Genomic DNA, 25,916 nt, shown 5'->3' on the forward strand with positions numbered 1-25,916 from the left:
TTATTTTCATCAAAAATAATATGAAAATAACTCCTGTAATTGGAGATAATCCAGATTTTGTGAACAAGTATTTGGACACACTCAAAATGTTGTAAAGTTATTATATTTAAAAATAGTAGGGTTATTGCTGCCTTTACATCTTAAGTATATAATAAACTCATCACACAATAAAAAAATAATTGATTGTATTGTATATAATGTGTATTTATTTGAAACAAAAATTTGTATATATTTTACTTACTTGGTAATAATATAAAACAATTTGTAGCGTTTTTAAAATACGAATTATAGCAAAAAAAGGTATTTCGATCAATCCAAACATATAATAATTAACGATCGAATTGATTTAATTTTTTTGAAACATAACAAAAAAGAAAATAGGTATTTTAATCTTCTAAGAAGAATGTGCGTCTTTCTTAGAAGAAGGTGCGACAAAACGATGTATGATAGATGTTTGAATAGTGAAATAAGGAAGGAATGCAAAGCTGAGATAAGCATTATCGATAAAATTAAGAAAGGTGTGTAAAATTAAGATGGTTTGGACATGTAGAACGAATGAATGAGGAAAGAACGGTAAATCAAATTTATGAGGCGAATGTAATTGGAAAAAGCAGCAGAGGAAGGCCGAAAAAAATATGGCACGATCAGGTATGCCAAATACTTGAATGTGGTGAAGTCGTAATAATCGGCGGGTATGTACGAGGAGATGCATGAACGTGGAAGAGGCGAAGAATGTTTGCAAAGACAGAGTGGTGTGGCGTTCTATTCTCTCTGCCTACCCCTGCTGGGAAGCAGCGTGATGGTTAGTTAGTTAGTTCGTTTGTTAGTATTTTGATCAATCCAAACATTTGATAATTGACGATCGATTTGATTTAATTTTCTAAACTAATAAATTTATTTATAAAAATAATTTATTTTATGTACTTATTTGTTTATAATCTGACTGCACAATTACTTTAAACGTTGTTTAAATAAGTATATGTTTTACTTGACAAGTTCATTCCAACGTGATTTTGAAATTTCGAAATTTTTGAAATTTGGATTAATACGTCAGTAATTTATTTTAAATACATTTCGCTCACTCCTTTCAAGAACGTCATAAATCAAAAATCGTCAATTTTCAGTTAGGAATGCCCAGAAAATGTATTATATCCCAGCAAAAGAGGCATATTTTCAACTTAATATTTACCCGCTACAGAGCAGAAAGTATTGTTTTCACATTTTGAAGAAAATGTATACTTTAATTATTTTTTTGAATATACCAAATATTTTTGACATGGAGAAAAAACCTTCAGGTTGTACCTAAAAATGTCTTTTGCGCAGAAAAAGTTCAATAAGTGGCTTGATATTTATTTTTAATACATTGTATTATATTTTTGAACTTTAAAAACGTTCTCCTGAAAAATCTTTTTTTTTTATTTATGACGTTCTTGAAAGGAGTGAGCGATTTCGTACAATCATTTAATATTTATGAAAGTTGCATTCAAAACCAAAAGGTATATTAATTATTCATTTGCCGTCGGCAACTAGAAAAAGAAATACCTATCAACTACATGCCCTTTTACTTAATGTGTGCGAATACACACATACCTACTCGTATTGTATCATATTAATATCTTCCTATCTAATATTATATAACCGCCTCCGTGGTGTAATGGTCAGCGTGTTTAGCTACCGTGCTGGAGGTCCAGGTTTGATTCCCAGGGGGGGGGGGTGAAAATAAATATTAGTGATTTAATTAACACTGTAATATTTTTTTAATATTACCCTGAACTGGTTCCTGAAGCGCAAGAGTGATCACCTTACCTTCATGTAAGTAATGATCAAGATAACACTGCGTCAATTTGATGCAGTGCCCTATGCACCATTAGGTGCGCATCAGGGTTGTAAGTAATATTCTTTACCATTTTAATCTCTGACGTTTATTTGGAACTAATAGTCGATTATTTTGGAACAAATCGCATTACCGGGCGTCCAGAATTGTACTAAAATTTAATTTTATCAAATATATGGTAGATCTGAAATAAACATTGAATTAAAAAAATTAAACTTAATAAAAATACTATAAGTATTGTATATTGCTTCATTGAATAATTATCACACCTTACAGAGGGAGGTTTTTCAATAATTGTTCATAAAGTCATTTTCCGCCTCCATGGTGGCATTGTTTGCGTATTAAGCCACCGTGCAATATTAAATAATATTTGTGATTTTGCTTGAATATTTATTTAATACTACCCCGGACTGGTCCCTGAAGCGCAAAGTGATAACGTTGCCCTAATGTAAGTAACGATCAAGATAGCACTGCATCAATACGATGAAGTACCGTATGCACCATAGGGTTAGAAGAAGGTGATCAGTCCTACGCTCTGGATGCTTGATAAAGGTGCAAAATATACTTGATGGGACAATTGAAAGGAGTTTAAGAGAATTACTAAACTGCTATATGGGATTGAAAATTCATAAGAAATAGTAGGAAATTTTATTAAAGGCACTCGGAGTTAGCAGTACCAGTTTTTGTAAATTAAATTAAAAAAAATGTTTTTTAATTTAATTAATAACTATTGTAGGTACTTTAAATTATCTAATATATTATTTAAAAAATACTTTTTAATCATGTCCACCTTCAGTTCCTTACCTAATCCTACTCCTTTTATCTTCCTTATTTCATAAATATTCAATTCAAAGAATTTCATCATTTATTCATTATACTCTCACTAAAATTAATGATTATCTTTCTTTTTCTCTACAATGTATGAGTAAAAGCTACTAATGTAATCGGTTAAAATATATTGCCTTTTTACCAATAAACACTCCATTGCACATTTATTCTCTACAAGAAGTCTTGTAAATAAATTGATTAAAACCATTGTATGCAACTTTAATACAAGAACAAAGTAGGTACTTTAAGAATAATGTATTCACACATACATATTATATTTATTTATTGGTGACCTCTTACGCCGGACGAATTGTATTTTAATATAATGTTTTTATAAACAGTATATAACAAAGATACATTTAGCGAAGATTAAAATTAATATTTTTCTTTAAGAAAATAATTTTAAGGGTGTTGAGTTATGTTGTCCTTTAAATAACGAAAATAAATTTCTATCTATCGAAGTTCATCTCGTTATTTTTTATTCTCTTAGTATTTTCTTTAGTAAGATCCTTATTCCACTGGTTGCTTTGGTAATATCTATGAAATCAAACTAAATAATAAATAAAATGTTTGTTTTGAATAAAAAAAAATTATCGTAGTTACTTGAAATTTACAAAAAAACATAAGTAAATGAAGTCTTTCGATTATTGTAATGAAATACAATTATATTTATCTTTCAACTTAATATTTTTTGTTGGTGTTAATCTTCATGAAATAAAAAAATGAATTAATTGATTCGTTTCATATCAAAAGTTTACCAAATAAAAGTACGTCTAAATTTTCTTAGTCAACAACCCATTATTTTTGGCTCACAATATTTTGAGTAAGTCCAAAATATGGGTTCGTAAATCTGGGTTTTTTCCACTTACGAGTTCTTTTTTTAAACATTTTGAAATCTCAACATATAATTAAGAAGAATTTAAAAAAGCAGGGCTGTATCTTCCGAATGGGTCTATTCAAAGATTTATAATTTTTTATTCCACCCAACTATTGTACAATATCGATAACACAACTTGGCCTGAGCAACGAATGGACATTGTCTTACCATTAAGTAAATTAAAAATTATGTAATTTTATGTGTCATAAAAAATAGTGTATTTTTTAATGTTATTATAATATGTTTAGAAATGTTTAGAAATGTTCTTATGTTTAGAAATTAAGATTATGTAAGTTGTAAAGGTAGTCGAGAAGAACAAAGAGACGCAGTTCAGTAAGTTTTAAATGCTACAAATACTGTCCCCACCCCATGCATCGCCTTTAAAATAGTATTTAAGGGGTGGCGGACAAATATTTGTGTGCTCAGATTAAATAAGATTCGAAACGTGTATACGCCGCGCTCGCTCTGTTTTTATATTGGTGTCTCTTTGTTCTTCTCGCCCTTTGTGTTTTGTAATTTTCGATGTAATGGTGTAATTTTGTCATTTTTACACTTATAACTTTGCAATTCTTAATAAATAAAAGATTATCTTCATTTGCGCGTTTTCGTCTTCCCAATGAAAAGTGTTCCGGTACCGTTAGCAGTAACAAGGGCTTATAACCTATCATAGGCAGGTTAAGTGATTAGTTTTCACAAGTGCAACATTCGCCATTCTACCCATGATTGACAACCACACTACTCAAATCTCCGGAACTTCTGAGATATATTGATCAATCTAATGACACATTACATATGATTTAACTACAGCCATCTATGTTAGATTGAGAAAAGCTTCATTCAGCTGAGACTCTTTACTTGTACGCAAGATTCAAACCCCGAATTATTTTTGAATACTGGAAAACGCCTAAAATCATGATTTTTTTTCGGTTTTATTTTAAAAAGGCTTTGAAAATTTATAACTTTTCTTAAAAAAGACATGAACAAGATTTCATTAAAAAGCTTGATAGTATCTTAAGGTAATTAAAAGGGAAAAAAATACGTAAAGTCGAGTCGAATTTCATCATCATCATCATAATATCCTTAGTTATAGATTTATAGTTCTACCCCACTCTACCACAGATTGATTCCTACTTTTAAATATGTACTATAAACTTATTTACCCACTTGGATTACGTATCAAAACATATGCGGAAGTTTATATATATAATATATCGAAATCAAATACGCATTTTGATGTATATGAGATGATATGGGCACATAGGACGCAGAGACCCTGAACATATTGTGAACCAGCCTATCGCCATGGATCTTCTTCAAAAGACATCTAAAACCAGACCGAAAAATTCATGGATGCTACAGAAACATAACATGATTTGAAGGCATGGCCTAGATGACGTTGTCCATGATAGAAGGCCCTACAACCTGAGGATGAGGAGAGCTGAACCCAATAGACTGCAAAGACGATAAAACCAGGAAGGAGAAAATATATGCAATTTAAGAAATAAATGAAAAATGCTTACAGAAGGCAAAAACAAAAATCTTAAGTTAGTCTTAGAGTAAAAATCTTTCATAAAACACATGTCATTTATTGATTTGGCATTAATTTATTGTATATTATACAACTTTAAGTTGAATTTCATTTCGCACGACTAGTTTCGATAATTACACATGTTTTCACCGACAGGTGATTACAAAAAAAATGTTTTTTTGTAATAACCTGTCGATGAAAATATCTGTAGTTTTCGATACTAGTTGTGTGAAATAAAATAACACTATATAAATTTTTCAATTTTTTAAACAATGTAAATGTATCTTCGTGTAATGGTTAGCGTACTAAGCTACCATGATGGAGGTCCTGAGTTTAATTCCCGGGGGGGGGGGTGAAAATAATTATAATTATGTGAGATTTTACACTCTCATATTTATTTGATATTACCCTGAAACGCAGGAGTGATCACATTGTCTTCATGTAAATTACGATCAAGGCAACACTGCGCCCATACGACACAGTGCCCTATGCACCATTATGTGCAGATAGGGTTGGAAGAAGAAGAAATGTGTACCCATCTTTTATTTTTTGCATCAAAATCATGATATTTCTATTATATTTAATTATAAATATGTATTAATTTGCACGCTCGGCTACCGTTCTGGAGTTCCCAGGTTCGATTTCTAGGGAGGGGGGGTGTTAATAAATATAAGTGATATTTTTACTCTAATATTCATTCAATATTACTCTGGACTGGTACCTGAAGCGGAGGGCTGATCACCTTTCCATCATGTGTTAACGATCAAGATAACACTGCTTTTATATGATGCAGTGCCCTATGCACCAATGTGGTGCGGATAAGGGCTTGAATGATGAATGAATGAATATTTAATTTATTATCAATTTTATTTATTAGCATTCTATGATTTCATGATGCCCTTTTAATAGGCTCTCCTACCAAGTGGTCCGCTCGACGTCCCGAGGCAGAGTAAACTTGCCTCCCCGTCCCGTACTCTTATGGAGCCTTTGTGACGTCACTATCCTCCTAAGCAGCCGAGCCAATGAGCACAAGGGGGGCGTGGCCTCCCTCCTTTAGAAACCTTTTTTGTAGGCAATGTGAAATTGTGTGTGCTTCGAGCAACCCTATGGTGAAAATCCAGAAGGTTTGCAGACCCTGGAATATTGAAATTGATGGTATTTTTTTAAAGTTAATAAAGTGCTTTAAACCAAAGTGGTTTAAGTGATAAATAGTTTATGAAAATGGGTTGATTGTGATTTTTTGTTGTTGATAATTACGCAATAGAACTCGCGAAGAATGAAGTAAAACGTTAATATCTATGGGAACAATTATTGAATTATGTTTTGAGTAGGTTTATATCTGACCGTGAACGATTTTGTTTTTTTTTTAAATATTAAAATTTTACTTTGACTCCTATGTTTTTCAGCCCACCAGTTTAAATAATGTTCAATACCCCTAAGAATACCTGCAAATGTTTCTTTTAATTAAAAAAAATCATTAACGCATGATGTAAAAGTTTTTTTTAACTTAAGATTTGATTTGTGTTGCAAATTTATGAAAATAATTTCAAAAATCTGTTTTCATCGATAACAATTTTTAATGAAACGATTTTAACGATAACGATTTTTTGTAATGAATATCAGAATGTAACTATGGGTTCATTTACACGCTTAAAATATGTAAAAAACAACAAAAAATCATTTATGTAAAGCAAAATATATCATCTTCTTTATTTTAATATACTTAATATAAAATTTGACGAATACATGGTTTTGCTATATGAGTACATATGCGATATATTACCAACACTCTTTAAAATCTTCAATTATACCTAAAGTTAAAACATGTTAAGAGTGGCCATATCTATTTCCTAGCAGTTCTTTTCTAATATCGGTATAAGTTTCAAAAGTTATTAAGAAAGAGATAATTAAAAAAAAACTTAATATGAATAGATTATTAACGTCTACTTATTAGTTTTTACTTTATATAGTTAACAAGCAAGCAACGAATAAGATAATTTAAAAAAAATATCGCTTAGTAGTTTAACGAAAATTTAAACCTTATGGATTTACTGTAAAAGCTTTTCCAGTTTTCGAAGTGTGGAACACGCGGTCGACAGAGAGAGAAAGGGGGTTATTTTTCACAGGAGGTGCGAGTGAGACAAGCATCTAGTCTACGCGAGAGGGAGATAAATTTTGCGTTTCAGGAGTGGAGTGCTGACAAAACAAGCCTTTAGTTTATTAAATCATGATAAAAATAAAACAAAAATAATTAAATGGGAAAAGGTTTTCTTAGAATATGAATACTTCAAAATGCACAAGAATATGGTTGAAGCTTATATAACAATAATACTTAAAATGCTCGGAAGCTCAGAGATATATTTTAAAAATATTTTCTAATTTCGTATGTGTTGTATAGTTTTATTAATTTGCATAAATTTGTATTACTTTTCATTTAAAAGCTTTTTTTTATTAATGTCTAAAAATTAATCTTTCCGATGAATTAGAAGTGTCATTCATTTTATTTTTAAACAATTCATTTTATTTTTAAACAATTTGGATGTCTAATTAAATTTTTATTAAAATTTATAAATTATAGTTTTTATCGTTTTTGTTTGAATTGAAGATAAGTATTAAGTCAAGTAAACATAAATTGAACATTATATTTGGTATTTTTTTTATTCATATCTAATAAAAATGTTTTGACTGAAAAACGTAATTTGATGTTGTAAGTACATATAAATAAGTTCTTGTTAAAATACATTTATCAATCACTCAAGATACGATTAATAATACGATTTCAAAGTTTGTAGGTGAATGTGGAAATTAAATATTGTAAGATTATTTAAACGCTAGTTTTGTTAGTGGCCGTAAGAAAAATAAAAAATCATAAGAACGATTTTCTTTTAAGAATGATGAATGAATTTTCTGTAGGCAAACGTATTATATATATTAAATTTCATATTGAAGGTCTTGTATCTCGTAATGTAGATCATTTATTTTACTCTTCTAAAAGTTAACCTCTTTTTCATCCAGTCACTTTTCCATCCAACTCACTTTTTATATATTTATTTTATTTTCAAAAATATTATATTTAGTTTTCAGCTACACCCCTGTCCACGGCCGAGCTACGTACAACTTTACATAGGTACAAAAATGCCCCCTCCCCTCCCTCCACTTAACTACAGTCAGAGGAGAGGTCGTTTTTCAAACCGCGCTCCTACCCCCTCCTCCCTTTCCCCCCCGACCCCTTCACCCACACTCAGTCACCCAGTAATACGCGCTTTACCGTAGACATCGTATACTTTTATACGTAAAATGCTAGAAGAGGCGTCCAGCGAAAGAACGACGCGAGCGATGGAGGCTTTGTCACAAAAAAATCAACCCTATGGGCATTTTGAATAGAGGTCAATTTTGCGTGGCGCTTGAGATTTTTTGGCGTCGACTGAGTTTTCCGATAAAGTCCGAAGCTTCTAGTTTCGTCATAGCAACGGGAAAATGCTAAGGATGTATGGAAGCGCGTCTGCGTGAATTTTGCCGTGGATGTATTTGTGCAGGAAGGGGATTTGGGGGTAAAATGAATAGCAATAAATTGTTCGGAGGACAACTCCGCGTACAATCTATAGTGTAATATGGTAAGTTCAATTGAGATGCCCAAAAATATTAAATGACTTTTTTTTATAAATGTGAGATGATTTTAATTGCACTTTTCAGCACTAAAATACTCTACAAGTAGTTAAAATATATTAATAAAAAAATAAACACTTGTGTAAAACCACTTTTTGAGTTTTTTTATTTATTACAACTACAGTTGTTTTCATCGACAGGTGATTACTTAACCTAACGAGCAATAAAAAATAATCAGATATGTATTAAATTGGTTGTATATATTGTGACCAGTTAAGCTAAATGTTATAATTATTAAAATTTATATTAAAATCATATAAAGGATGTTCCAAAAAATAAGCCGAGAGCCACTGTAAAAAGTTATTTAACTAACTAACATGCTTTTTTTCCGGATGGGTAGGAAGAAAGAATTAAATTTCACACCACTCACAAATATTCATCGCGTTTTCCACATTCATGCATCTTATCATACATACCTACAGGTTATTTCACCTCCTGACCTGATCATATTCAAGCATTTGAAATACTCGATCATGCCAAGTATTTATACGTCTTCTTCTGGTCCTATTTCTAATTGCATTCTTAATAAAAAAAAAATTTCATAAAAACAACTACTAAGTGGAACAAATTCCATATTTTGTGGACAAAAATTTGAACACACTCAAAAGGATAAAAATTAAATTATAAACTTGTAGTTTTAACTTTACATTTCAAAGGAGTAAGGCTAGTAGAAAATTTTATAGGTCGTAGTGTTACGTTATTCTGATGTATTTTTTTTTTGCAGCAATATACACAGTTTCAATAATTTTACTGAAGTATAATAAAATATACGTGAAATTGAATTTTCGTATTTCAATAAAAAAAAAGCACTTTATAAATATTTTTCTAAGCTACAAATAAAATGTTTATAAAATACATTTACAGCTTTGGTCTTTATCGAAAACTCACATTTTGGTTAAAAAATCCCACGATGCTACCAAATTGTGATGAAGATGTCAGATAGTGTAAGTTCTTCAATAAATGTCCCACGGTGCCTGAAAAAGTTAAAGAAAAAAGTTTAATACTTATTCATACAAAAAATCCCGCCACAATAAAAATGGCTAAAGGATTTGTAGAAAATCACAATGGCATTTAAACAAGAGATGTAAAATATGAAGCAAGTCTTTTACTATTCATCACGCCATTTCTTTGCAAAGGTGGGCAAAGAGGATGGAACTCCACACTCTTCTGTCCTAAAATACACTCTTAACTACTACACACATCTAGTCAAACATGCCCTCTGATTATGTAGACTTTTGACACCACTAGATTTTAGGTTCTGATTGATTGTTCTATTCTCCCGTTCACATTTGCCAAAGATGCTTTATTAGTCATTTTCTCGGTATCCATTCGCTCTACATATCCATACCGCCTTAAAGAACTACCGGAGTTAAAAAGTTCAGGTATCTTTTAATAGGTAAAAAAAAATAACTCCGGAACAATTTATTTCTACGTTAAGAAGTGGAATTCTATTCAATTCACGAAGATCTGAGCAAATGGCAGTTCTAAGAGAAAGCATTTTGAATAATATTTTTCTTGGTAAATACCACTATTTCTTGAAATTTATTATGACACGTGTTTTGACCAAATACGGTGTATGAAAATGATGCAAAATGCATCGAAAAATGGATAGATATTACCATAAAGTGACTGCCAAATGAAGGAAAGAGGTAAGAAAACAGTTTTTAATTATTATTTATATTCAAAGCATTTACTTTGTGGTCAAACATTTTAATTGATATTAGTAATGTTAGTAAATAACCACTCACCGACTACTTCTGTCTACCGGTTTCGAGACGTACCCGTCTCTTCGTCAGGACATACACTACAATTTAACAATCATGCGAACAACACTACACCACACCCACTTAGTACTATTCACATACACTATCACTACACATGCAAAACATGCAGAGCGAGTTGTTAGTCCCACCATGCTTTTGGGAAACTAGTTTCCCAAAAGCATGGTGGGACTAACAACTCGCTCTGCATGTTTTGCATGTGTAGTGATAGTGTATGTGAATAGTACTAAGTGGGTGTGGTGTAGTGTTGTTCGCATGATTGTTAAATTGTAGTGTATGTCCTGACGAAGAGACGGGTACGTCTCGAAACCGGTAGACAGAAGTAGTCGGTGAGTGGTTATTTACTAACATTACTAATATCAAGTTTTTAATTACTCCATATTTACAATTTCTTTTACAAAAGGGGGGATTTTAAGAAAAAAATCAGGAAATATGTGTGATCAATATAGTTCAAAATGATTAACGTGACACAGTGTATATTATGATTCCTTAAGCCAACCGATGACCAGTCGTTATTGTTGTTAATGTTCAGATTTAATATAATTTGGATTATTAACATCATTTTAAGTGTATCGAAGTATCTGTTCACGAATCTAGGTTTCTCCACTTGGGAGTTATTTTTACATTTTACCATCTCAATATATATAGATAAACCAGAATATTGAATCTGGGTATTTACAGGGCGTATGATCTGCTAAAGGTTTACAATATATATATATATATATATATATATATATATATATATATATATATATATATATATATATATATATATATATATATATATATATATATATATATATATATATATATATATATATATATGAACATGTTTGCCTACATACATCTCAATGGAGATGTATATAGGCATACATGTATCAAAAAAATAAAATATCCATATTTTTTACCAAATTTTTATACTAAAGACTATATATCTTGATATATAGTCTTTAGTATAAAAATCCAGTTACATTTTAGCTGAATAACACAATTAACCTTACGGGTGCTGAGGCGGACATAATAAATAAAAATAAATCGTAAAATAATTTACGTTTAAAAAAATCCAAGAATTTAAAATTAATTCCCATCGCTCGTGCACCAACACACCCCGTAAACAGTGCACGCATGCCCCAACACAGCGCCGCGCGACGCTTCAGAATAATGGCGGCTCTTTTGTGAAGGGCCCACCCCCTCCCTGGCCACCCTCGGCCGCCCCTCCCCGGCCGCCCCTAGGGTCGGGCGGGCGGACGGGCGGGCGGGCACTTTGTCTGCGGACACATCGGCCATTTTCTCTTCAGGAAGAGCGAGGCGCGGATGACATCCGGTCGTTGAGCAATCGGCAGATGGATTGAAAGGAGTTGTGATACAGATTGCACGAGGAAACGTTTATTTATTTATTGGAAGATTTATCAAGCGCCATTTTCGTACGGAACCACCTCAAAGACGCTTTACGATTCACGGTGATTTTAACATATCGCTCACTCCTTTCAACAACGTCATATATAAAAAAAACTTGATTTTTCAGTAGAAAGTTTTTAGAGTTTGAGAATATAATAAAATATATAAAAAATAAATTTCAAGCCAGTTATTGAACTTTTTAATGTACAACAGATATTTTTAGGAAAAAAATCCTTGAAACCTGTTTTATTTTAAATCTGAAGGTTTTTTCTCCATTTGAAAAATATTTAGTAAATATATATTTTTTTTAAATACCTTTCTTCAAAATGCAAAAACAATACTTTCTGCCCTGTAGCCAGTAAATATTGAAAATACGCCACTTTTGCTGGGATAAAGTACATTTTCTGGGCATTCCGAAAACATGCACAGCTGAAAATTGACGGTTTTTGATATATGACGTTGTTGAAAGGAGCGAGCAATACGAGTAGTCCACTTGCAAACCATGTTTTGTTATTAAGTATTTTAGCAAATGGCGGCAATCGGTAGAAAATTTAAAATATTAATGTCCCATGTTTAACTTAATCCGCCAAAATTCATTAAATTAATAAAAAATGGAATTGAAAAATCAATACTGTTGCAAAACTCGCTATGCCGATCGACAGTTCACTTTAAAAATGTCCAAGTTACTGTAAACTTGCAAAGTTGCGTAGTGAGTCATACAAAATCGTACAAATCATGGAAATCGATCGTTAAAAATGTACTAAAGTTACCTGGATCTTAGCACTTTAAATTTAATTGCTTTTTTATCATAACATGAATTGAAAGTGAACTACTCATTTAATAACGATAACCCTAAATATTTATTATTCACCACAATATTACTATGCACATTTGAAGAAATGAAAAATTATGGGAATATAAGAAGAAAAGACTACCAGTGATACAAAAACTAAGGTCAAATGGTAGTGGAATATTTCAGCAGGGTTTCACCCCGTGCCACAAATACAAAAAAAATATGAAATTTTTCACACAAAAACAATGAACTGTATTGGAGTGGTCAAGAATTTTACCAGACGTAAACCTTATTGAAAATCTATCGGCAATCTGTACGAATCGGCTCCCCAAAATTGATTGCACTACTGTGGAAAAACTCATTTTGTCCATAATGTCCATGTTCGCCTCCGTAGTGTAATGGTCAGCATGCTCGGCTACCGTTCTGGAGGTCCCGGGTTCGATTCCCAAGGGGGGGGGGCAAATAAATATAAGTGATTTTTTCACTGTAATATTTATTCAATATTACCCTGGACTGGTACCTGAAGCGGAGGGCTGATCACCTTTCCTTCATGTGTAAAACGATCAAGATAACACTGCATTTATATGAAGCAGTGCCCTATGCACCATTGGGGTGCGGATAAGGGTTTATTATTATTTATTATTGAGACGAAAAAATGGCATCCATATGACAAAAACTCATATAATAAATGCCAAGAAGAGTAAAAATTTTGATATGGCAGAATAAAATAAGATCATATTTAAAATTAATTTGTGGTATAAATAATAAACAATTTTTTTTTTTTACGAATATACAACAAAAAAAGGTTTGTTTCAATTTATCTGTTTGATACTGTATACGCACGTAAGTATCAAAAGAGTAAGTTTCCTACACCATGGAGTAGTAAAAAAAAAGGAAATAAATGGTCCTCTATTACGCTGGCTTTACGAGGGAAATCGGGATGAATTGTATACTTATAGATCGACGTTCTAGGTAAACACTGTACTTAGCATTGAGCAAAAAAAAAAAAAGAGTCATTTTTATACTATGCATTTTAAAAGCATTGTTAACCAAGTCGTATGGTAATATAACACACTCTTTATCATTCATCGTTCACATTATGTAATACTTCTAAACTTTTTAAGTGAATGATGAATGATAATGAGAGTAATTTTTATTTACTTGTAGATTATATTCAAGCGATACGCATTCATAATCTTACTGCGTTCAATTACACAAGCTTGTATGGTTACATGTAAAACCCGGACTCTTTTTGCCATTGATTCCATATATATTTTCTTACTTATTATTTATTCTCCTACATATATCTTAAAAAAAAGAAATATCCTTCACCTTAAGCTACATTTCTTTTTCTTCTTCGAACCCCTACCTACACCCGATGTTGTAAAGGGCACTGCATTAGAAATTCAAAACAATGAAAACATATCCAAATATATTAAATCAATTTTTAATAAATATACCTAATTTTAGTAATAACAATGGGAATGTGTTTGGTAATCGAATTAAAGGAGAATCGAGTAAAAATTTGTGTGATCAAGTATTTCAAACACTTAAAAGTGGTTAGATCAGGAGTCGTAATAATCGGCTGGTATGTATAAGGAGATGCATGAATGCGGAAGAGGGAAAGATTGTTTGATCTGGCGTTCTATTCTATTCGCTTTCATCTGCAGAGAAGCGGCGTTATTAGTTAGTTCGCTAATTTTTTTTAAAAATAAGCAAGTTAACATTGTATAAAGCAATTTTTTTTTTTTAAACAGGTACTTATGCAGCTTTGTTGACACTCCCCAGTACAGCCCTGAACCCCACAAAATAAAAGCCAGTGACGGACAAGGTCTTCCGGCCCATAAACGTCAGCTTGTCAGCTAAATCTCTCCCTTTGATGAGGGTAAACGAGGTGCTTCTGGCACTTTATGGGGTCGCTCAATTCGCTCGAGATAACTTTGATTGAAAGGAAATAGGTAATGGTGAATCGTCCCTGTTTAAACAAAACGTCAATTCGGGAAAATACCAATCTTATCCAATTAATGATTGTCAGGGGTGACACTCTCCCTAACGAGTATATATATTTTTTTAATTATTACAAAGCAGGAAAATTTCACACGGTATCAAGAATAAAGTGGATTCAATGTGTGATTCGAAAATCATAGCAAATGGAGATTGTTGACTTGTGATAGGTGAAAAGCTTAAGAAAAATAGGACACGGATGAATGGAAGCTAGAGGTGTGGCGTTCCATCCTCTCTGCCTACCTCTGGAGTGGAACGGCGTGATGGTATTATTCATATTATTTATTGACATCTCAACATAGATGAAGACGAAAATGGGCATTTTCGGGGCTTACGAACGTCATGGGCTGGTTTGAGTCATCACTTTAAACACGTGTAACTTTCATTAATTCTACCCATGATTGACAACCACACTACTCAAATTCTTGGAAGTTCTATATATATGAACCAATTTTGAAACATTGTTCTTGAATTATTAGAACTTCATTAGAGATATATAATGGTGAGATGAAAAGAAGCTTTTTATTGAGCAGAAACTCTTTTATAAGTATGTGAGGTCCGAATCCTGGATTATAATAGAATACCTATGATTGACATCAACACTACTCAAATTCTCAGAAGCTCTAAATATATAATTCAATTTCGATACATTGTACGGAATCATGAGAATTTTCGTTAGAGACATCTTTTGTTAAGTTGAAGAATCTTAAATAAGGTATTATTATTACTAGTAGTAGAAGTTGTTACATCTCGTCTAATCGGTCCAGAAATATTCTGGATCATTGCTATCATATAATTTCTTCCTTTTCCAAGTAGTCGACAGAGATGAATTCCTGGATAAGGAAACCTTCCTTGGGGACAAAACTGTATTCACCATCTTCGGAAATAACTCATCACTCTCTAACCTATGTTTGATGACGTCGAGTGAGTAGTAAAGGATAATAAATCCGTTCAACGGACACGTGAATAATGGAAGCGAAGCTTTAGTTATATTCTTGGTTGATGATTTAATACTTTTAATTTTTTTTTATCTTCAGTCCAAACTTTGAGGTTCAGTGTGCAAGCCTTAAAGGTTTATATGGCATATCCGTTTTATATAAAAAAGGACCTAACACAAATGTTTCAAAAAATAACTTATAGAGTTTAAAAGTTGCCTAATTACTGTACCTTTTATTGCTTTATATTTAACATTGAACACTGTGTTTTTTTATTTCTTTTTCAGTCTTGTTAACCTTAATCCCATGTCCCAAAATGAGTTATGGAAATTACTTATCGGGAATATTATATATCGCTCAGTACTTTTAACAACGTCATTTATAAAAAAATTGTCAAATTTCAATGGTGCATGTTTTCAGAATGCCCAGAAAATGTACTATATCCCAGAGAAAGCGGCATGTTTTAACTTAATATTTACCCGCTGCAGGGCAGAAAGTGTTGTTTTCGCATTTTGAAGAAAAGGTATTCCTTATTTTTTTTAAAATATACTAAATATTTTACAAATGGAGAAAAAGCATTCAGGTTTTACCTAAAAAGATCTGTTGCTCAGTAAAAATTTCAATATATATTTTTAAAACATTTTACTTTATCTTTAAACTTTAAAAACGATCTCCTGAAAAATCAAGTTTTTTGATATTTGATGTTGTTGAAAGGAGTGAACGATATGCGACTTGTGTATGTATTATATTTAAAACAAACTAAAACAAAAATTAAAAAACTCTGAACTTTAAGATTTTTAGTAAAACAACGTTGTTTTTTTTTATTTGATTATTTATTGTCGTTGGAAAATCTAGAAATGATTTTTTTTAAATAGTTATAATGTAAATCTACAAATGATGCTTATTCTATAAAAATAAACATATAAATGTTCGTTTGTTCGAAACCTTAAATCTCGTAAAAATGTTCACCGATTGCTTTTAAATTTTGTCACAACGTTGCACTTAAATACGTGCGTGATTAAAGTGTTCTGTTATTTCTGTTCCATTTTGCTAAACTGAGCCAAAGCAACACGTAGCGTGTGTTAATATAATTATATATTTACATGTTTATTTATATTCAAGGTAATATTTTAGGTGTTGTATCATGTACGTTCCACAAAATAAAATGCTTAAGTGCCTGAAACCATTAAAAAATACACTTCAGAGAGGAGTGCGTACAGTGTTGGTAATAAAAATATATTATTTTATTGAAGCCATTACTTTATTTTTCCCAAAAGACACCACGATAATTATTAATAAGCAGGGAGCTGTTCGCTGGTCCGCTGAATTGAGCCTAATAGGGGCTGTATTCTCGTAACAAAAAATATTATAATTAAAAAAACCTCAGCGTTTTTCCTCGGCTGGCGATATTCTCAACCCTTTTGGTGTTATTAACCTTCTGTATCCAATGCGCAAAATGGCGCCATAAAAACTAAGTTGGCACATTAATGTACCTCATTCGGAAATATTCTCAGCGCCTCTAGAGGAATGATAACGAGCGCTGTGTTTGTCATAAAGATATGGCATTACATTATGTACGTACCGCCGTTATTTGCGTGAGCTTGCCCCTTCCGGGTGGCGGGGGTGTGGTGCGCCAAGCACATACCATATATGCCTTCCTTTCTGTTTCCCCTCTAAGGGGTCCGAATGATAAAACCGCTCGTATGAAATATAAGGAGGTACACACACACTAATCTATACGAATGTGTTTGTTGTAAAATTCCGTGTGACGCAGAGTTACATATATGTAACGCACATTGGGTAACGGACTCGCTGTAGGTAAATATGTATAGATATATTTATATATATATATATATATATATATATATATACATATATATATATATATATATATATATATATATATATATATATATATGTATATATATATATATATATATATTTATATATATATATTTTTATATACATATATATATATATATATATATATATATAAATATAAATATATATATATATATATATATATATATATATATATATATATATATATATATATATTGTATATGTAAATATAAATATATAAATAAAATATATTTTCAAAACAAATGTTGATACCACACATGTAATAGGCATATAAACTAAATAGGTAGTTTAAGTAAGACGAAAATTATTTCAACATATAACGTGACTAGAAATAGCTGTGATCTGAATACTAGAATCAGAGACATTACAGATTTGTACGTCTGAATATGTTGCGATTTGAAATAACACTTTTAAAATCCTGTTTTAAATATAAATAAAATAAAATACTGATACAAGACCACATTTTGAGTTTATTAATGTAAACACAACCAGTTTTGGGAACTACAGATGTTCTTATCACGAAAATACGAACTTTGTATTTTCAAACATAAACAATTCATATTAATAAACTCAGATATTATTGCATTAGTAATTATATCAGTTTTTAATTACGTGTGTGGTTGGCGTGTAATAATAAAATAAGCACATGTAAAAAAATTGTCAAATAAATATTAAATTTAGGTTTTGGTTCTCCTAGAATAATATCTGAATATATTTTAATAATTTTCTTTTAATACCCGAATGTAACATTTCTTGTAAGTGTTTTAAAGGATTACAAATTGTTTAAGGTATTATATATTTTGATTACACAAATTATAATTGTTTAGATGGATTAATTATTAAAATTTAGAAATCAAATTTACTTACATGATATGGTTTTGTTTTAAACTTTTGTACGAACGACTAACAATTAAAAAAGAAAAGTTAATATAAACGACAGTGAAATATTGGTACAAAAAACAGACGAAGAGGGATATATACTCTATATTTTTAGAGATACAGATTTTTTTCGTTCTTTCGTCGAAGTTTTCAATATCTGCTCTTTTATCAACCAGCTCAACATTTTCAGCAGTTTATTTGCAAAGATTTTAAAACCAAGCATTGTTTTGTATTCGCCATATTAAAAAACATGTAAATTTTTCACCCAAGGAAAGCATGACTAAGATAAAAATTAAAACTTTTAGTTGTTTCATCTAAAACCACGTACCTAGATTTTCATAAAGGCCTTTGTCTTCATTTTTCGTTTTGGGAGGTACCTACAAAATAATTGTTCGCCCTAATTAAAACAAGAGACCCTTGTCGCTTTCAGGGTAGGCCCAGTTTTTAATTATCCACACCATTTTTCTCTCAAGAGGGGGAAAATCCTGCGAGATTTGCGATCATTGAAAAAGTGTTTAGTAAAAATAATTAAAAAAATGCTAACGACAGGTAAAGAAGAGAAATTTTTAATTAAAAATGGAAAAGGTCCTAAATAAAGAATACTCCCTTGTTATGTAAATAATTAAAACCAAATACAGCTATGTACATACGTACGTACATATAAGTAAATATCTTACCTTTTTTTAAATATATGCGAATGCTAAAATTTAAACATAATTTAACACTCTCATTTCATTCATCGTTCACTGTGTATAATTCCACTTCAATGAAATACCACTTTATTTATTATACATAATAAGTATTTAAAAAGTAATTTTTTCATTGTTTGTTTTGAGCCAAATCTTTACTGTGAAAAAGTACAGTACAAATCTATCTTATAAAGGTTGATTTTTATGGAATTGCATAAGACCATACTCATTGACAACGAGGCTTCTATTCGAAGAGAAGAATACTTTAACTGTGTAATTAAGATTTCGTTACATTAACTTCTCAAATATCCGCGTTTTTTCTATAACTTTGATTTATACTTGAAATGTGGATTGCAAACTAGTTAGAAATGCAGTAAAGATTATTAATACAATACTTTGTAACGTTTATTTTTAACAAGTTTGGAATTTTAAAATCGGTCTTCGATACATACAAGTTAATGTTACAGAATTAAAACATACAAAATCGAGAAAAATAATATACATCGGCAGTAAAAAATTAAAACGTTTTTTTAAACGCAAAATTGTTTTATGATGAAAAAACATGTTATTGATAGTTTCAGCATTTACTATGTGATGTGACATGGTTGAATCGAAATCGAAACACTTGTTTTTTACCACATGAGTTTTATATTTTATTTCAACTAATTTCGGAAGTAACGATGTTTCCATCTACAGGTTAAAATATGAACTGTTTAGTATAGGTAAAAAAATCTGTTTATAAGAGATTATATTTATATCTGTAGGCCTCTTGATGGAAGCATCTTGACGAATATTCCGGATCTAGTCGAAATAAAATATAAAACTCAAGTGGTATAAAACAAGGGTCTTGCTTTTAATTGAGAAAAAATATCTCTCATTAATAATTGATAATCGATATTTTCGATACAAATTACCTTCATATATCGTAACAAATTACCTTCATATATTTAAACATGTCTTTAAAGCTGGTATTAAAATTTGTATGAAAAATCTAAATAAAACTCCATTTTTGAGGTCTAAACGAAAGAATAAGAAAGGCGCTAACAAAATACAAACGTGTAATATTACACAGCTAAACCTGTATATTAAAGGCCTGGACATAATAAAAACGGAAAAAAAATATGGATTAAAGTCCCGTCATTTTACTCCTTTAAAAAGGTGAGCAGCATAAGAGAGATCTCTCTTTATAAGAGAAAAATATCCCGGCCCCTTGGGCTTTCTTATATCCATACTCAACTGTTTGTCACAAAATTTCATATGCATTTGACTTTTGAAAGCTTCAACTTATGAACTTTTTAAAGAACTGGCGTGATATAATCCTTTGAAGGATTATTTGCAGTTTAGTGATTATTTAATAGTCTCTTAGTGAGACGTCTGTAGATCTATACCTATACCATTTATAAACCTTAAATTAATACAAAATGATTTAGACAATAATTTAACTACACACGTGAGTTAAATTAGAATAATGATCGCTTAATTTTGGACCTGTGAAGTTAACTAATGCAGTACGCATTTATTGTTCAAAAGTAATTCGAAACATGATTTTTTTAATAAAAATCATTAAGAATATAATTTTGAGAAGATGGTGAAATTCTTGTTCCTACTTTGTGTTAGGAAATCAAAGTGTAATTCAAGCCAATAATTCAATTTGTCTAGTATGTGAGCTATTTCACAGGTGGTATTTGATTTTCATAATTTCCCAAATATTATTTTTCAAAACGTGTACAATGTATGTAAAACAAAATATACCTGACCTTACTTTTTTGTTTCCCCTCTTACGTTTTGCGTCCTTTTATTTGAAAAATTACGATTTCCTTCTATTTAAAATGGTTTTTTTTTTCAAAATGCCGGCAGCGCCTCATCCAAACGTGTTCCGCGCCGCGATGGGGGCGGACGGGGTGAGTAGGCCTATGCGGCACCCCTACACACGGGTAGAGCCATGTATGTATTATCGTCGCCCACTTATGTGGACCGAAAAATAAAGCCTACGCCCGCCATGTACGACCCGGGGTTAAAACCACCCCTCCCCGGCCCGAAACGTGGTCATTTATTATTCTGAGCGCGTGCAACCCTCTCCGCCTTCTCATCCCCTTCGCCGCCGCCTGGCACCATTAAGGACCCGGCCATTTTTGGGAGAGATAAGATAAATAGAAAAAAATAAGGATTTAATTGAAATTTATTTTTACGCCGAAGGTACTTGCCGGATTTTAATCTTATAACCCGTTTTTAATGAAGATTTGTTTACAGGAGGCGCTTGTTTTAGCGATTGGGATTTTTCGGGACTGCCTACGTATCCTCTTATATTTTATTATATTGAGGTATCTATACCGCTGTAAAATAAAATGGTCCCAACTCAAAAAAATTAAATTTTTATTTTTACATTCTTTTTTTTAACATTTCATCAATTATGAAGAAGAATATAGAAGTCTGGGCATTTGATTATATTTTTTCCATAAGCTAAACTTACTATTAACCATATAAATTTTTTTGCATCAAACTAGGTTTAGGTAATATATTTTTATGTAGATTTATACCACGAAGCCAGATTATAGATCATAGATTATTGATAAATCAAAAGAAATAAAAGACTACTTAAATTTGAATTTTAATGAAACTATAAGAGTGAATTGCTTATGAGTTATTCTGATCGTTTTCCAGCGATCTACCAATATATTATATATATATATATATATATATATATATATATATATATATATATATATATATATATATATATATATATATATATATATATATATATATATATATATATATATATATATATATATATATATATATATATATATGTAAGTGTTTATTTATGTATTAAAAATTTACATGGTAAATACCCCTATTTCTTAAAAACTAAAATGACACGTATTGGACGCAATCAGTATTATTATGAATCAATGATGCGGAATGCATCGAATAATACACTTTAAGAAAAAAGTGGTGTTTAGAAAGCAAAATAAAAATAAATAGATACTTGTATTACCACACAGTTGCTAATGATTGAATTAACGAAAGCAATTATAAATTTCTGCAGTTATATAACATTTAGCAGAAAACAATCTGATTTTATTTAGATGCAAAATTGACAGAATGCGATTTGTCATTCCTTTAAAAATTATTATCGTGATAGTTGTGTATACTTTAAAGAGCATTTTTGTTATATTTAATTAACTAAGTACATTTTAAAGTGATTTACTAAGGTGTATAAGCCACAATAAAAAATAGAAAAAGAAGACCCCAGAATTACTGACGTATTTTTTTGCAAATAATCACAAGATAATTTTTTAAATTCACATTTATTATTAGTCGAATTATTTGTCACCTCTCATAGTTTTACAGTACACAGAGCTAAAATTAAAAAAAAGTGAGAATATTTTTCTGAAGTCCCCGTCTTTCATGAAGAAACAATGTTTGCAAGGTAAGGTCAGGAGTCGAACAATTGGCGGGTATGTATGAGGAGATGCATGTTTGTATATGGATGTGGCGAAGGTTTTTCACAAAGACACAGTGGTGTAGCGTTCTTTTCTCTCTGCCTACCTCTGCGAAGAGGAGGAGTGATGGTTAGTAAAATAGTTAGTTGAAATACTTTAAAATACACCTTTCTAATATTTCGTTTATGGTAATGTACAAAAGTGGAAATAGAAACACAACTAAACAAGGGCAATGTTTTACGTGGTACCGTAAAAGCCTTAAAAATATTAGACACGTTGAATGTGCAAAAGTGGCATTAAGGCAGTGAAACATGAACCCTTTGTTCCAAGGCGGGGCGAACATTTTTTTCAATTTTGGGAGATTAACCCCCCTCCCCTAACACGCCTTTCCTACCGAAACACAATTACCAGAGAAAAAATGATATCGCACTTTTGTTAAGTCCGAAATGTTGTTGCCGGGCGAATGAAAATTATTAAAAACGGAAAACCCGGCCCCTGTCTACGGTCCCTTTATTTATTTCAGCCCATTTCCGAATAACCGCAGAAAGCAAACAAAGGAAGGCTGTTATTCTTATTCCGCGCTCTTTTACGTTTTGCGGAATTTAAAATTTCAAAGCATGATTCATTCTCGAACGCAAAATTCTTCAGCCCTTTTGGTCTGCTTTGTGCTTTTTTAAGCCAACCATGTCGCGGTTTTCCGACCGAGAAAGCTCAATCGTTAGAAATATATCCAATGGAAAATGGTATTATTCGCCTTCGTGGAAATGTGTAACTAACTACTGGATTATTTGACGCTGAATTTTATTTTGAGTTTGAATCATTTCAAAAATTTATCCCTTCAACGTATACAGACATACATATATGATTTATTTATTAAAAAATAAAAACTTTCATGTAACTACCATTTGAGTTTATTAATGTAACAACGACTAGTTTTGGGGACTACAAATTTGAATATACAAGATTGTATATACATCTATTGCAAAAAACATCTGTATTTATCGAAATTGGTAGTGTGTTCGTTAAGGCCAAGTATTCGCAAAGTCGGAACATAATTTTCTCTAAGTCTAACTAACTAACTAACCATCACGCCGTTTCCTCGCAGGGGTAGGCAGAGAGAATAGAGCGCCACACCGCTCTGCCCTTGCAAACGTTCTTCGCCTCTTCCACGTTCATGCATCTCCTCATACATACCCGCCAATAGCTGATCGTGCCATGTTTTTCTCTAAATCCAAGTAACATTTTTGCAACTTTAAATTTTAAAAAAATTCATTTAAAAAAAAATCTGTGTTTTATTCATTATTTTATTGAAGAAGCTTTTGGTTGGTATAATATTGTCTAAATGGGTCAATGAGATTTTTTTTAGGAAATTACAATTAAAAAAATATATTTTTATCAGATTTTATTAGAGACCCGTTTCTGTAGAAAAACAATATATAATTTATATCACATGATTATTATATATCTTTGATGTAGAGAGAATAATTTTCTTTTTAAGAAATATACAATTTTACAATAATAAAAATCAAAAAAGATTTTTAAAATCACCCAAACGGTCGGCATATGCATTTTAAGTTTACCCCTTTATACATTCTTGTGTACATTCATCAAAAAAGGAAAAACTAATTATTCGAATTACACAGATACCGAATAAAGCAGAATTGAAACTGTGTACTTTATAATATGCAAAACTAATACATGGTTATTACAATAAATTTTGGTATCCATTTTATTATTAAACAAATATCCTGGATTTTTGAGCTAAAATGCCTTATATAATATTAAAAAAACCCTTTTTTAATCATGAATCTACCACACCGTTGAATATATGCGATAGTGTTCGTATATATACCGATATGCGAACACTATCTCTCACTCCTTTCAACAACGTCATATATAAAAAATCCTCAATTTTCAGTTGTGCATGTTTTCGGAATGCCCAGAAAATGTACTATATTCCTTTAAAAGCGCCATATTTTTAACTTAATATTTATCCGCTACAGGACAGAAACTGTTGTTTTTACATTTTGAAGAAAAGGTAAAGTTTAATTATTTTTTTAAATATACTTAATATTTTTCAAATGAAGAAAAAACCTCCAGGTTTTACCTTAAAAGATCTGTTGCACAGTAAATAGTTCAATAAGTGGCTTGATATTTATTTTTAATCCATTTTAATTTATTCTTCAACTTTAAAAACGATCTCCTGAAAAATCAAGTTTTTTGATGTATGACATTGTTGAAAGGAGTGAGCGATATGTAAAAAAAGAACGTCAACGTACCTACGCAAATTCAAGTAGGTACTGCGTCCACAAAATTTAGGGACTTTGTTTTTTCAGAGACCCTTGGCTTAGTGCCTACGAAAAATAAATTGAATATTACCATATAGATGGATATTTGGTTTTAAGGATAACGAATTGTCTTCATTATATTTGTCGAGTATGCGTGATACTTCAAAGCTCTGGATAAGGGCTGACTTGGGTATAAACCTACGGTATATTTACATAGATGGCCATTTATTTTGTATGCATAAATAGGGGAAATCGGGAAAGTTGGGTCAGATACAAAAATCAAGCGCGGGTATGCGGAGTACCTAGAAATAATGTACGAGTTCGAAGGAGTTTCAAAAGGTTCATAGAAATGGCGTGTTTTATAAAATTGGATTGTAAATAGTTTGTCCACCTCTGTTGTGTAGTGGTCAACGCTTTTGGCTACCGTACTGGAGGTCTCGAGTCGCAGGGGGTTAAAATAAATACGTGTGATTTATTTATTTATTGTTATTGCAGACAGTTGGTAGAATGCCATTTTGAATTATCCAGTGTTTGATAATGTCTTTATAAGACTAAACGCGTCACATATTATTATATATATGTAAATAAAAGTAGAATTCAATCCAGTCAACAGGTTTAACTTTTGATATATTACCCAACAATGTGTGATTTTCACTCTCATATTTATTTAGTATCACCCTGTACTGATACAAGGCGCAGCGCTGATCACCTTGCCTTCATGCAATTCACTATCAAGATAACACTGCGTCACTACTATGCAGTGCCATATGCACCATTGGGTGCAAATAAGGATTAAAAAAATAGTTTGATGAAGTTATTGTAGGAGCACATTTTTTCCGGAGATATTGATATTAATATTGTACAGATATTAACAATGACTAAAAATATGCGTTTAAAAAGCTTCTATTTTCTATACTTTGGCATAAATAAAGTAGAATATGGATGCATGGAAATTTACAAGGCTTGCGAGCAGTCATATATGTAGTTGATCTTTCCGTTTTTAAGTACATTTGAAATAAGCATTAAATATTTCAGAACATACTCTATTTCTATGTAGTGGCAACTGTATTTAAATATAACTGTATTTAAAAATAATACTACTGTATA

At 31.1% G+C, this 25,916-nt stretch overlaps 1 long non-coding RNA gene across 1 annotated transcript in view; it reads right to left on the reverse strand.

Moving 5' to 3' along the window:
• The window catches only part of LOC148304144 (uncharacterized), a 192,753-nt gene that overhangs the window by 91,918 nt on the left and 74,919 nt on the right, over positions 1 to 25,916 (reverse strand). The window contains exon 7 of the long non-coding RNA XR_015838382.1: positions 9,622 to 9,707. This is a non-coding gene — a long non-coding RNA (uncharacterized LOC148304144). The remainder of the gene's footprint in view (positions 1 to 9,621; positions 9,708 to 25,916) is intronic.

Source organism: Brachycentrus maculatus, unplaced genomic scaffold, assembly GCF_059751285.1.
Source record: "Brachycentrus maculatus isolate JH-2025_06_01 unplaced genomic scaffold, ASM5975128v1 h1tg000328l, whole genome shotgun sequence".
Classification (NCBI taxonomy): domain Eukaryota; kingdom Metazoa; phylum Arthropoda; class Insecta; order Trichoptera; family Brachycentridae; genus Brachycentrus; species Brachycentrus maculatus.